Source organism: Erinaceus europaeus, chromosome 2, assembly GCF_950295315.1.
Source record: "Erinaceus europaeus chromosome 2, mEriEur2.1, whole genome shotgun sequence".
Lineage (NCBI taxonomy): Eukaryota > Metazoa > Chordata > Mammalia > Eulipotyphla > Erinaceidae > Erinaceus > Erinaceus europaeus.
This window is the reverse complement of record NC_080163.1, coordinates 154,917,993-154,930,492: the sequence shown is the minus strand read 5'-3', so window position 1 is coordinate 154,930,492 and position 12,500 is coordinate 154,917,993.

Sequence of the window (12,500 nt, the reverse complement as noted above, 5' to 3'; positions counted from 1 at the left end):
TCTCTGTCCTATCCAATGACAACAATAACTACAACAATAAAACAAGGGCAACAAAAGGGAATACATTTTTTTTAAAAAACCTTAAAAAAAAAAAACGGAGTCTGGCGGTAGTGCAGCGTGTTAAGCACATGTGGCGCAAAGCTGAAGGACCCATGTAAGGATCCCAGTTCAAGCTCCCGGCTCCCCACCTGCAGGGGTGGTCGCTTCACAAGCAGTGAAGCAGGTCTGCAGGTGTCTTTCTCTCCTCCACTCTGTCTTCCTCTCCTCTCTCCATTTCTCTCTGTCCTATCCAACAACGATGACAACAAGAATAAGTACAACAATAAAACAACAAGGGCAAGAAAAGGGAATAAATAAATAAATAAATAAATAAATAAAAATTTAAAAATAAAGGAAACAAAAATTTCAATGCTTTTATAGAATTTCTCTGACCTCTCAGTCCATATATCTTGGGGCAGATGAGTCATCCTTCTCATAGGTGCCAGAGATGAGATGTGACCCAAGCATAATCCAGTCACCATGTACCATATGCACCATCTCACCATTTAGTTCAGAGGTGGTCACATGAGCCGGTATGAGACAGGTTGTGAGTATTGCAAGGACACTGGGAGCCACTGTACAAGTTGAGAGTGAGCCAGCAAAGGTGTAGGGTACTGGCACACCGTGTAGATTGTGTATTGTTTTTAATTTATTATTTTATTTATTTGTTTGGATGGAGAGAAACTGAAAGGGGAAGGGAAGGGAAGGGAAGGGAAGGGAAGGGGAGGGGAGGGGAGGGGAGGGAAGGGAAGGGAAGGGAAAGGAAGGGAAGGGGAGGGGAGGGGAGGGGAGGGGAGGGGAGGGAAGGGAAGGGAAGGGAAGGGAAGGGAAGGGAAGGGAAGGGAAGGGGAGGGACAGAGGAAGAGAAACACCTGCATGCCTCCTTCACCACTCATGAAGCATCCCCTTACAGGGGGAGAGTGGGAACTCAAACCTGGAAACACTCATGTTATAAAGCACAAGGACTCTGGGTCTCCACTTGTAGGAGGGAAACTTTACTAGTAGTGAAACAGTTCTGTAGGTGTCTCTGTCTCTCTCCCTCTCTATCTTTCCTACCTCTTTCAATTTCTGTTTCTATCAAATAAATAAATAGCATACATGAAAGACTTCATTAACTACATCTTACCTTCAAAGAAATCAAGCAAGCAAACTAATAAAAAGCAGAGAGATAATGTTACTTAATAATAGATTCAACTTGGAATTTAAATTACCCAAGACTTTTTTGGCTGTGGGTCTTTTTTTTTTTTTAAACCTGATGCAGTTTAGATTGATTATTGTTCCTCACAGATACAACTAGCCCAGCCATTAAAAGTCAGAATGGGGAGACTGGGTGGAGCAGTGGGTAAAGTGCACATGGTGCGAAGCACAAGGACCTGCGTAAGGATCCCAGTTTGAGCCCCCAGATGCCCACCTGCATGGGGTCACTTCACAAGTGGTAAAGCAGGTCTGCAGGTGTCTGTCTTTCCTTCCCCCTCTCTGTCTTTCCCTTCTCTCTCGATTTCTCTCTGCCCTACCCAACAACAACAACAGCAACAACAACACCAAGTTCCAGAGATAATCCTGGAAGCAAAAAAAAAAAAAAAAGTCAAAATGACCCCATTGCAGAGTAGTTACTCTGCCCCCAGGCAGGGAAGGAGATGCTGTATTATGGATATTCATCTCATTTGGTATGAAGTCTAGCACCATACTTCATATATTAAAGAAGGAAGAGGGGAAGGAGGAAGTGAAGAAGGAATAGAAAGAAGAAAAGGAGAGGAAGAAGAGGAGAAGGAAGTGGAGGGGAAAAGTAGAAGAAATGCTCAAACCACAATAAGCACACACAAAAAAGTAACCAGGAATCTGTGTGTTCCTGTATTCCTCTTCTTGTTGAATAGATCAGAGAGATATGAGGAACTTGACCCCAAGGAGCCAACACTTTGGAGTCGGACATTAATAAAGTTGTCTTTAGGGGACCTAGAAAGTCATAAAACAAGATCTGGCTGAGCCCCGAGGTGTCCATGGCAGCTTGCCCAGAGCACTGTCAGGAGCCTGAACGCCTCTGAATCTCCAGAAATACGGGTTCTGTCTCATTCTCTCCCTCTCTCTCAGGAAAACTTGACCCTCATAAATACTGCCTAACGACACGTGTTGAATTTCCTGGCAGAAGTTCCAGGCTCCCCATCTGCCATATTTTTGCCACCATGACAAACAAGGGAAACTGCGGTAACATAAGCTAGGTCTGAGACGCCCACCACCCCAGAACTCTGTGCCCCCAGTGGTGATTGCAGGCCATCAGGTATGTGGCTAGATGCCAAGACCCCCAGGAGCCCAAGGGTCTGACCCATTCCAGAAAGGTCTCATGCTTTACTGAAGTTTTCCATTTCTCTTCACTGATACCATGGTAAGTTGATATTGTTTTTGCCATTTGTACCCAAATCTTTAAAAATAGCATTTATCCATGGATCATAGAAATAGCCCACTTTGTCATGTGCATTGATCAGGTTTGAGCCTGATCCTAACTGCTTTGAATGCAATGTTGGTGCTGTGGTCTCTTCTCTTTCACTCTCTATCTCTGTCTCTTTTCAAAAAAGAAAAGAAAGGAAAGGGAAGGAAAGGGGAAAAAAAAGAAAGAAAAAGAAAGGAGGGAGAGTAGATGGCATAATGGTTATATACAAAGAGACTCTCATGCCTGAGGTTCCAGAGTTCAAGTTTAATCCCACATACCACCATATGCAGAGCTGAGTAGTTCTCTGGTAAAAAAAACAAACAAACAACAACAACAACAATAAACCAGTGGTATCACACTGGGTTAAGCTCACATGGAACAAAGTGCAAGGACTGGCTCAGGGATCCCGGTTCAAGCCCCCGGCTCCCCACCTGCAGAGGGGTCACTTCACAAACAGTGAAGCAGGTCTGCAGGTGTCTATTTTTCTCTTCTGTCTCCCCCTCCTCTGTTGATTTTTCTCTGTCCTATCCAACAACAGCAGTGGAAACAATTACAATAGCAACAACAACAAGGGCAACAAAATGGGAAAAATAGCCTCCAGGAGCAGTGGATTCATAGTGCAGGCACCAAGTCCCAGCGATAACCCTGGAGACAAAAAGAAAGGAAAAAAAAAGAAGAAGGAAGGAGGGAGGGATAAAGGAAAGAAGAAAACACATGTTGAAGGGGCCTGTGGCTGCCTGGACACTTAGATTGAGAAATAGCATCTCTGCCCAGAATAAAAGAGAACTAATTTGGGAGCAAGAAAAACACAAATACAGTCATGTTCTAACTTTGACCCCGAGGCCCTGTGCAGGTGAACTAACAGAAACTTGGAGCTTCCAGTCTATGACTACACCACTCTGGACACGCCCAATCTTGTTAGAAACTTAGAGCTTCTGTTGCTTGACCAAAAGGAAGAAGTGAAAGATCCCTCTCTCACAGAGACATTGCAAGAACCACATGTCTACCTTATGTAGAAATATAGAAGTTGGTGTCATTGTCATTAATGTCATTGTCCTGGGTATGGCTGGAGAGCAAGGCTCTGGGGTCCACTTGTTTTCTTAGCAGGCAGGTCCAACATGTCCTCCTGGCACCTCCATCCAGATGACCTTGGATGAAATCAACTGTGGGTCAGGGCTAGTTTGAAATAAGTTAAGTTTCCTCTAAAAAGTCATCCCCAGTCAACAATATTTATGTACCTTTCCCATATTTGGGAGCTACACTCTTCCCAGATCCAACTTTCTGGTCCTTTTTCCAGCCATGACATCATCTCCCCAGACAATAAGTAGGATCCACCTAAATATCAGATTTCAGGCTGGGGTGGGGGGAACTAGTATAGCAACAGGCCATTTGGGATATAACTAAAATATGCCTACTAGTTATCTACAGAACAGAGACCCCCTCAACTCTTCATATGCTCTATTCCAGCCTTTAGATTAATGATTAGTCAACGACTTGTTTGGCTTTGTATGTTAACTCTCTTTTCAGCCACCAGGTTCCAGATACTAGCATGATGCCGACCAGACTTCCCTAGACAGATGATCCCACCCATGTGTCCTGGAGCTCTGATTCCCCAGAGCCCTGCCCCACTAGGGAAAGAGAGAGGCAGGCTGGGAGTATGGATCAACCTGTCAGTGTCCATGTTCATTGGGGAAGCAATTACAAAAGCCAGACCTTCCACCTTCTGCATCCCACAATAACCTTGGGTCCATACTCCTAGAGGGTTAAAGAACAAGAAAGCTATCAGGGGAGGGGATGGGATACTGAGTTCTGGTGGTGGGAATTGTATGGAGTTGTACCCCTCTTATCCCATAGTTTTGTCAATGTTTCCCTTTTATAAATAAAAAAAAAGTCATCCCAAGATGATAAGTGATTATTTTTATTGTTGTTATTATTACTATGCATCTTCCAGACGTGCAGCTGAACTTAGCAATTAAATATTGTGAATCAGTTTGCCATTACCTTCATGAACGTCTATGCCTCCATTAACTGGGAGTGTGTATCCATGACCTTCAAGCAGGTCTTAGAACCCTAAGTTTGAAATGCACATTCCCTTCTCCACCCTAATGTCAGGCCACACATCCCTAAATAACCCCTTCCAGGCCTCTGCTTCATAAATAACTGGTGAGATGCAAGTTTGCCTTAATCACAAAAGGTTATGTAAAACAGATTAATGACATTTTAATGAACTTTTCAACTCAATTTGAAAAGCCATGCTACGTTAACCACAGCTTCCAATTACCCTCCAGGAAAGAAAAAAAAAATTCCAAGGAAAAAGTTGAGATCAAGTTGAAGTCCAGAATGTGTTTATAGAGAGATGGTAATCTAAACCACAGCCCTTGCCTAAGATCCTTTCTACATGGACGGTCAAGGTGAAAACAGATAAATAAATAAAACGGATCCAAACACAAAATGAGTTCTTTTTTAGTGCAGGAGCTTGCTGGTGACGTGATGAGATCACAGTTATTTATTACTGCTACTGTGTACCTTGAAAATAATTTAAGAGGATAAATCTGGATAAAGGACCAAGACAAACCTTTCTACTTGCTATATGCCTAAATTTCTCCTCTCCGGATGACACTGATGATGAACCAACAGTCACCTTTATGACCAGTCACCAGATGTTCCAGGTATGAGGGGACAGTCCATGTCCCAGCCTTCCCCTTCAAAATCAAAAGTTCCCCTAGAATAAGACCTTCATCTCACTATGCTCAGGGGTGTGTCATGAGTCATATTTTAAATATTTAATTTATCATTAGTATTGCTGTTATTATTTTTGTGTTGTTCTGAGAATTGATCTAAGGCCTCACACCCATCAGACATGAACTCTACTGCTGAGCCACCCCAGCCCTCCAATTTTTATTTGTTGTTTATGAGAGAGACCAAAGTACTGCTCCACTCGGAAGTTCTACCTGTTTTGTCTGTTTTGCTTTACTGTGGTTCCAGGGCTCAACCCCAGGGCCCAATACATGCAAGAGACATAGTTTATACTTTATCTTTGAGTCATTTACCCAACCACTTAAAATGTAATTTTTTTTAACTTTTTTTTTTTTTTGGTACCAGAGTACTGCTCAAGTCTGGTTTATAGTAGTATGGGGGCTTGAACCTGGGACTTTGGAATCTCAGGCATGAGAGTGTGTTTGTATAACCATTATGGCATCTCCCTCTTCCTGGATTATATTTTTCAAATGGTCTGTTTATTTTATTCTACTTTTTTTTTATTTTGTAATATTTATTTATTTATTCCCTTTTGTTGCCCTTATTTTTTACTGTTGTAGTTATTACTGTTGTTGTTATTGATGTCATCGTTGTTGGATAGGACAGAGAGAAATGGAGAGAGGAGGGGAAGACAGAGAGGGGGAGAGAAAGACAAACACCTGAAGACCTGCTTCACCACCTGTGAAACGATTTCCCTGCAGGTGGGGAGCCAGGGGCTCGAACCAGGATCCTTACGCAGTCCTTGTGCTTTGTGCCACGTGTGCTTAACCCGCTGCGCTACTGCCCAACTCGCTTTATTCTACTTTTTAAGTCTTTATTTATTGATTTAGTTATTTGCTACTCAGTTACCACTGGTATTCAGTGTCTGCACACCTCCACCATTCCATTTTCTTTCTTTTCATACTATGTGCATTTAACCCAGTGTATTACTGCCCAACCCCCCCTTCCTTCTTTTCAATATAAGGTAAGACTGAGAGAAATAAGGAGAAAGAGAGGGAGAGAGAAAGAGAGAGAGAGAAGTGGGGACTTGAACTTGGGTCCTTATGCATGCTAATGTGTGTTCTCTACCAGGTATGCCACCACTAATCCCTAAATAAAATGTTCAAGATGTGTGAATGATAAAATTAACATGAGCTTAGTTTTTAGAAGAGCAATAAAGAAATCATCTAAGTCTCTCCCCTTTCTGCCCCCTGACTCCTCTACCACCCCCTTTTTATCATTCCAAGCCTAAAGAAAGGGTAAGAAGAGTTTTTCATTATCTATGTGGATTCATGTGATTGGTCCCATTAAGCTAATTCTAACCACCCTTTGACATCCCAGCTCTTTGAAACATGTGGCAGAGCTGCGAGAGCTGCAGCTCACCATAAAACTAGATTTTTTTGGTGAGACCCACCATCCTTGTCATAGCTTAACTTAAGACCCCTTGAGCATATGGGCTTCTACAGAGTCATCCAGATCTACTGTACCCACTAAATATTGTGCTGCTTTGCTATATACTTGATTCAGGCTTGAGCCTTGTCTCAACATCACTGAAAAAAGCTCTGGAGCTATTCTCTCTCCATCTCTCTGTCTCTGTCTCTGTCTCTGTCTCTCTCTCTCTCTCTCTCTCTCTCTCTCTCTGTGTGTGTGTGTGTGTGTGTGTGTGTGTGTGTATGTGCTTTCTGCCTCTATCTACCATGTCCCCATCCCAAAATGAGCTCCAATAGATACAGGCAAAACTGTGTCACTGATTTTACCCTGAAGGATTTCCTAAAGTATACTGCCCATTCCCTAAAATGTCTTTAAAGAAAGCCTGCTTCACTGAATGATTGCCAGCAGCTTGTTCTCTGAAATATACCCCCCCACAGTCCTGCCTACAAACCTGAATACCTAGAAAGCTTTCCTTCCCACATACACTGTCCTCTGCCTGCCACCTGTTAAAACAGAAATTATCTATATAGATATCTCTGGGGGCAGTAGAGAGCACAGGGAAAAGAAATAGGCTAGTAGCAAACACAACCATAACCCCTTACCTGAAATTTCCACATCCCAGCGGCCCTGGGCACTATAAATTTGCCCTAAATCACTGTGGCAAAACTTGTCCTGATCTCATCTTCTTTGGCAGCAAAACCTGAGTGAAACAGTTAAGAGGCTACTTAAAAGTCTTCAGTTCTCCCATTCAGTATGAATATTCATACACTTTACTGGAGAAATATTAGTTGATTGATCATAAAAGTATTACTCTAGACTGCACTGGTGATGTAAAGTAATGGAGTGTGTGTGTGTGTGTGTGTGTGTGTGTGTGTGTGTATCCCCCTCACCCCCCACCCATCCACAGGGCTATCAATAGGGCTCAGTGCCTGCACAGCAAATCTACCACTCCTCGTTGCCTGTTTTATCTCTGTCTCTCTCTGTCTCTCTCTCTCGCTTGCTCGCTCTAGCTCTCACTCTTTGTCTCTTTAAAAAAATTTTTTTTTATTATCTTCATTTATTTATTGGATATAAACAGCCAGAAATTGATCGGGAAGAGGGTTATAGAGAGGGAAAGAGACAGAGAGACACCTGCAGCTCTGCCTCACCACTCATGTAGCTTTCCCCCTGCAGGTGGGGACCCGGGGCTTAAACCTGGGTCCTTACGCACTGTAACGTGCGCTTAACCAGGTGTGCCACCACCAGCCCCATGTTCTTGCTCTCTTAAATTTGATAGGACAGATAGAAATTGAGAAGGGAAGAGAGAAAGAGGCATACCTGCAGACTTACTTCACCACTTGTGAAGCTTCCCCCTGCAGATGGGGAGTGGGGGTTTGAACAACTAAGTGTGCCACTGCCCAGATAATATATATATATATATGGAGAGAGATTTTATATACATATATATACACAGAGAGAGAGATTATATATATGTATATATAGAGTGATTGTGTATACAGAGATTATATATGTATATATATATATATATATATATATAGAGAGAGAGAGAGAGAGAGAGAGAGAGAGAGAGAGAGAGTGTTACCTCTCTAAAGTCTAAAAAATTTCTGAATTTGGAGGTCATCTCATACCTCAAACTTTAGATGATCAGTTGTAGGTCTGCAGAGCAGGCAGTGGTAGGGACTTTGAAAAAGTGAATTTAGTGGCTGCACAGAGCTTCCAACAGCCAGTTGTTGCAAGCTGAAGAAAGCAATTTCAGGAGTACCAGAACTTTTGGTTTTCCAAACAAGCTAACAATGAAAAATGCAGCATTCTCTCTCCATTTTTTAAACACTGTGCAGGCCAACCAAACAAAACCAGTTTTCCCATCAGCAGATTAAGAGTCATTTAGCCTCAAATGTTGTCCTCATTGTGCCCATTTGTTGTGGAATGAATTGTGCCCATCCCCCTTCCCATTTTTATTGCCCTAAGGCCCCCGGTGTGACTATTCTTCAAAACAGGACCTTGAGGGGAGTGACTATGGTTAATTGAGATCATAACACAGTGATTCTTTTTCTTTCTTTCTTTCCTTTTTTTTTTTGTCTCCAGGGCATCACTGGGACTCAGTGCCTGCACTACAAATCCACGGCTCCTGGAGGCTGTTTTTCCCATTTTGTTGTCCCTTGTTGTTATTGTTGCCATTGCTATTGTTGGATAGGACAACAACATTGTTGAGGGGAGGGGGAGACAGAGAGGGGAAGAGAAAGACAAACACTTGCAGAACTGCTTCACCACTTGTGAAGTGACCCTCCCTGCAGGTGTGAAGCCCTGGGCTCCAACCAGGATCCTTATGCTAGTCTTTGTGCTTCACACCATGTGTGCTTAACCCACTGCACTACTGCCTGGCTTCCTAAAAGGGTGATTCTAATGTGACTGGTAGCCTTTTAACAAGAGGAAGAGATACCAATGTGCTTGTTTGTGCTTTCTCTCTCTCTCTCTCTCTCTCTCTCTCTCTCTCTCTCTCTCTCTGTCTCCAAAAAGAAAGATCATACTGGGGACACTTCTCTCAAGTGAACATAAAAATGTCAGGAAGATAGGCCTCATCAGAATCCAAGCCTGATGGCACTTTGATCGTAGGCTTCTAAATCCCAGGTCCCAAGAGTATGAGAAAATGAATCTGTTCTTGAAGGCTCCCAGCTATGGCATTTTGTTACGGCAATTCAAGTAGATTAATGTATCATTCATCAATAATTCTTCCTTACCCCTCTTCTTTGTTCCTAACAATGGCTTATTTTATTCTCCATTTGCAATATTTTGTATTCTTTGCCTTGCCCTGTCTATGGCCCTTAATATCTTGTCTGGGACATGATAAAACATCTAAAACTAGTACCTGTTATTGTTACATTTCACTGCTATTATTTTTGTTGTTATTTTTGCCATTCTATGACTGTTGTTATGAAAATGTTATTCTGTTATGATTATCCTCTTATTCTATTATTACAGCATAGTTATAGCTCACCATTTTGCTAGATTATTTATTTATTTATTTATTTATTTTTACAAGTTCTAGAAATTGGGGGCTGGGAGATAGTGCAGCGGGTTAAGTGCGAATGACAGGAAGCATAAGGACCCAAGGACTGGCACAAAGATCCCAGTTTGAGGCCCTGACTCCCCACCTGCAGGGATGTCACTTCACAAGTGATGAAGCAAGTTTGCAGGTGTCTATCTTTCTCATCCCCCTTCTCTGTCTTCCCCATCTCTCTCAACTTCTCTCTTCCAACAACAATAATAGCAATAATAAACAACAAGGGCAACAAAATGGAAAAAATGGCCTCCAGGAACAGTGGATTCGTAGTTCAGGCACTGAGCCCCAATGATAACCCTGAAGGCAAAAGCAAAACCAACCAAACAAACAAAAGTTCTAGAACTCTAAATCATTAGATTGGAGCTGGGGTGGGGGGGAGGCGGATAAATGGCCTCTGCCCTGAAGTCCTTATAGGTGTCCACACAAATTCAGGACCCTGGACAAGTTTTCCACTTTTGGGGTTCTTCTGTGTCCCTAGTGGTAAATTGTGTTTATTATTTTCTCCCTTCCCTTCACTGATCTTCATGACATACACACAAACACAGATTATTGCATACACCGCACACTACTCAACATAGCAGCATGGATGCTGGTACAGTAGGAAAGCACTGGACTTGAAAGCATGAGGTCCTGAGTTCAGTCCCCAACATCATATGTGCCAGAGTGGTGCTGTGAACACACACACACACACACACACACACACACACACACACATGCATGCATTTGAGGGGCAGCAGTGCACCCTGTAAGAGTCTATACAATATCATGAGCAAGGACCTGGGTTCAAGCCCCTGGACCCACTTGCAAGGAAGAAGTTTCAAGAGTGGTGAAGCAGTGCTTCAGGTGTCTATGCGTCTCTATGTCCCTCTTCTCTTTCACAATCGTGTAAACATACAAATGCACACATGTCACAGGAAACATAAATATGCATGCAAACATGGTACATACACGAACAAAAACAGACACAACACAGGAATATAGGTACTAATGTAAAAAGCCAAAAACTCTTACAGAGGGAGGTGGAAGATGAAGGTATAGGGTAAGAAACCATGCAAGTCTGGTTTTGAGGAGGGAAAGGTGAGTTAAGACATGCTAAACTAAGGGAAACCTTCAGGAAAGAAGGAAAAAGCATCTCCCACACCTTGGCTTGGGGTTAGGACAGGGGTGGTTAGTTGAGGGTTAAGGCAGGAGCATCTTGACTGGCACTAGGCAAAGTGGTTGAGGGTGACCCACAATTCCTGAGCTCAGATTCAGCTTTTTGACCTTAAGCAAATTTCTGAATCTACCTGGGTCTCGGTGTTCTCGGCTGTAAAGTGACAATAACATGCCTACCATTTTCGTGGCATGGAAGGGAGATATAGAGAAATTGACATTCAGAAAACTAATGAGTACAGGGAGTTGAGCAGTAGCACACGTGGTGCAAAGCGCAAGGATCAGCATGAGGATCCAGGTTCAAGCCCCCGGCTCCCCACCTGCAGGGGAGTCACTTCACAAGCGGTGAAGCAGGTCTGCAGGTGTCTTATCTTTCTCTCCCCCTCTCTGTCTTCCCCTCCTCTCTCCATTTTTCTCTGTCCTATCCAACAACAGATGACATCAATAAAAACAATAATAACTACAACAATAAAACAACAAGGGCAACAAAAGGGAATAAATAAATATTAAAAAAAAACAACTAATGAATACATATGGCACTGATATTAAAAAAAATACTGGTTGTTACTGTTAAAAAGATGTCACATAATCTGTCACTTCTTGCTAAGCAACATCACTGACTTTTAATACATAAAGTAACATCTAGGGAGATAACATAATGTTTATGCAAAGAGGACTCTCATGCCTGAGGCTCTGAAGTTCCCAGTTCAATTCCCCACACCACCATAAGAACTGAGCAGTGCTCTGGTAAAAAAAAAGGAAGGAAGGTACATCTCAAGTGTATGTAACTTTCATGGGGTATGGGATTCAGATCTGTATGCATTTCTAGTGCTGCAATGTAAAGGAAACTGATGATTGGGAAGACAGCATAATGGTTCTGCAAAAGACTTTTATGCCTGAGGCTCTGAGATTCCAGGTTCAGTCTCCAACACCACCATAAACCAAACTGAACAGTATCCTGGTCTTCCTTTCTGTGTGTTTCTCTCCTCTCTCTTTCTCAAATAAAATAAAAATAAAAAGTAGAAAAATATTTATTTTATATAGAAGACAGAGAGAGTGAAAGAGACTACAACAGTGAAGCTTACTTCAAAGCAGTGGAGACCAGACTCCAACTTGTATTGCACATGGCAAAGCAGTACACCAGAACAGTTAAGATATATATATATATATATATATATATATATATATATATTTGCATTTTAGATATTTTTATGAATACAGATGTGCTATATAATCATGCCAAGTAGGAGAGAACACTTTATAGATGCCAGCTAGTCAAACAGTCCCTAAATGGAATAGGGTATTTAACTCAGAGTGGGTGGAGGGAGTGTAAGCAGGTCATTCTGGCAAGATATCCTCACTGGGAAATTCCCACTGGAATTATCCAGTGTGTCTGCAGCACGTATTTCCCCCAGTAGCGTCTGTCTAAACTCCCAGTGACTGGGCAAGTTACTTAACCTCCTGCCTCATTTCTTCTCATCTGGAAAATGGGAGTAATGACAGTAGCTATGTCCTAAGGGAGCTGTGAGAATCTGACCTGTTGATACACGCAATGGACTTAAAAAAAAATACCACGAAAATGCCTGGCGCATTGGGAAGGTCACCAGAAGAGCCAGCTATCCTTGTGTCATCTGGCCGGCGGTGATCTAGAGGTTG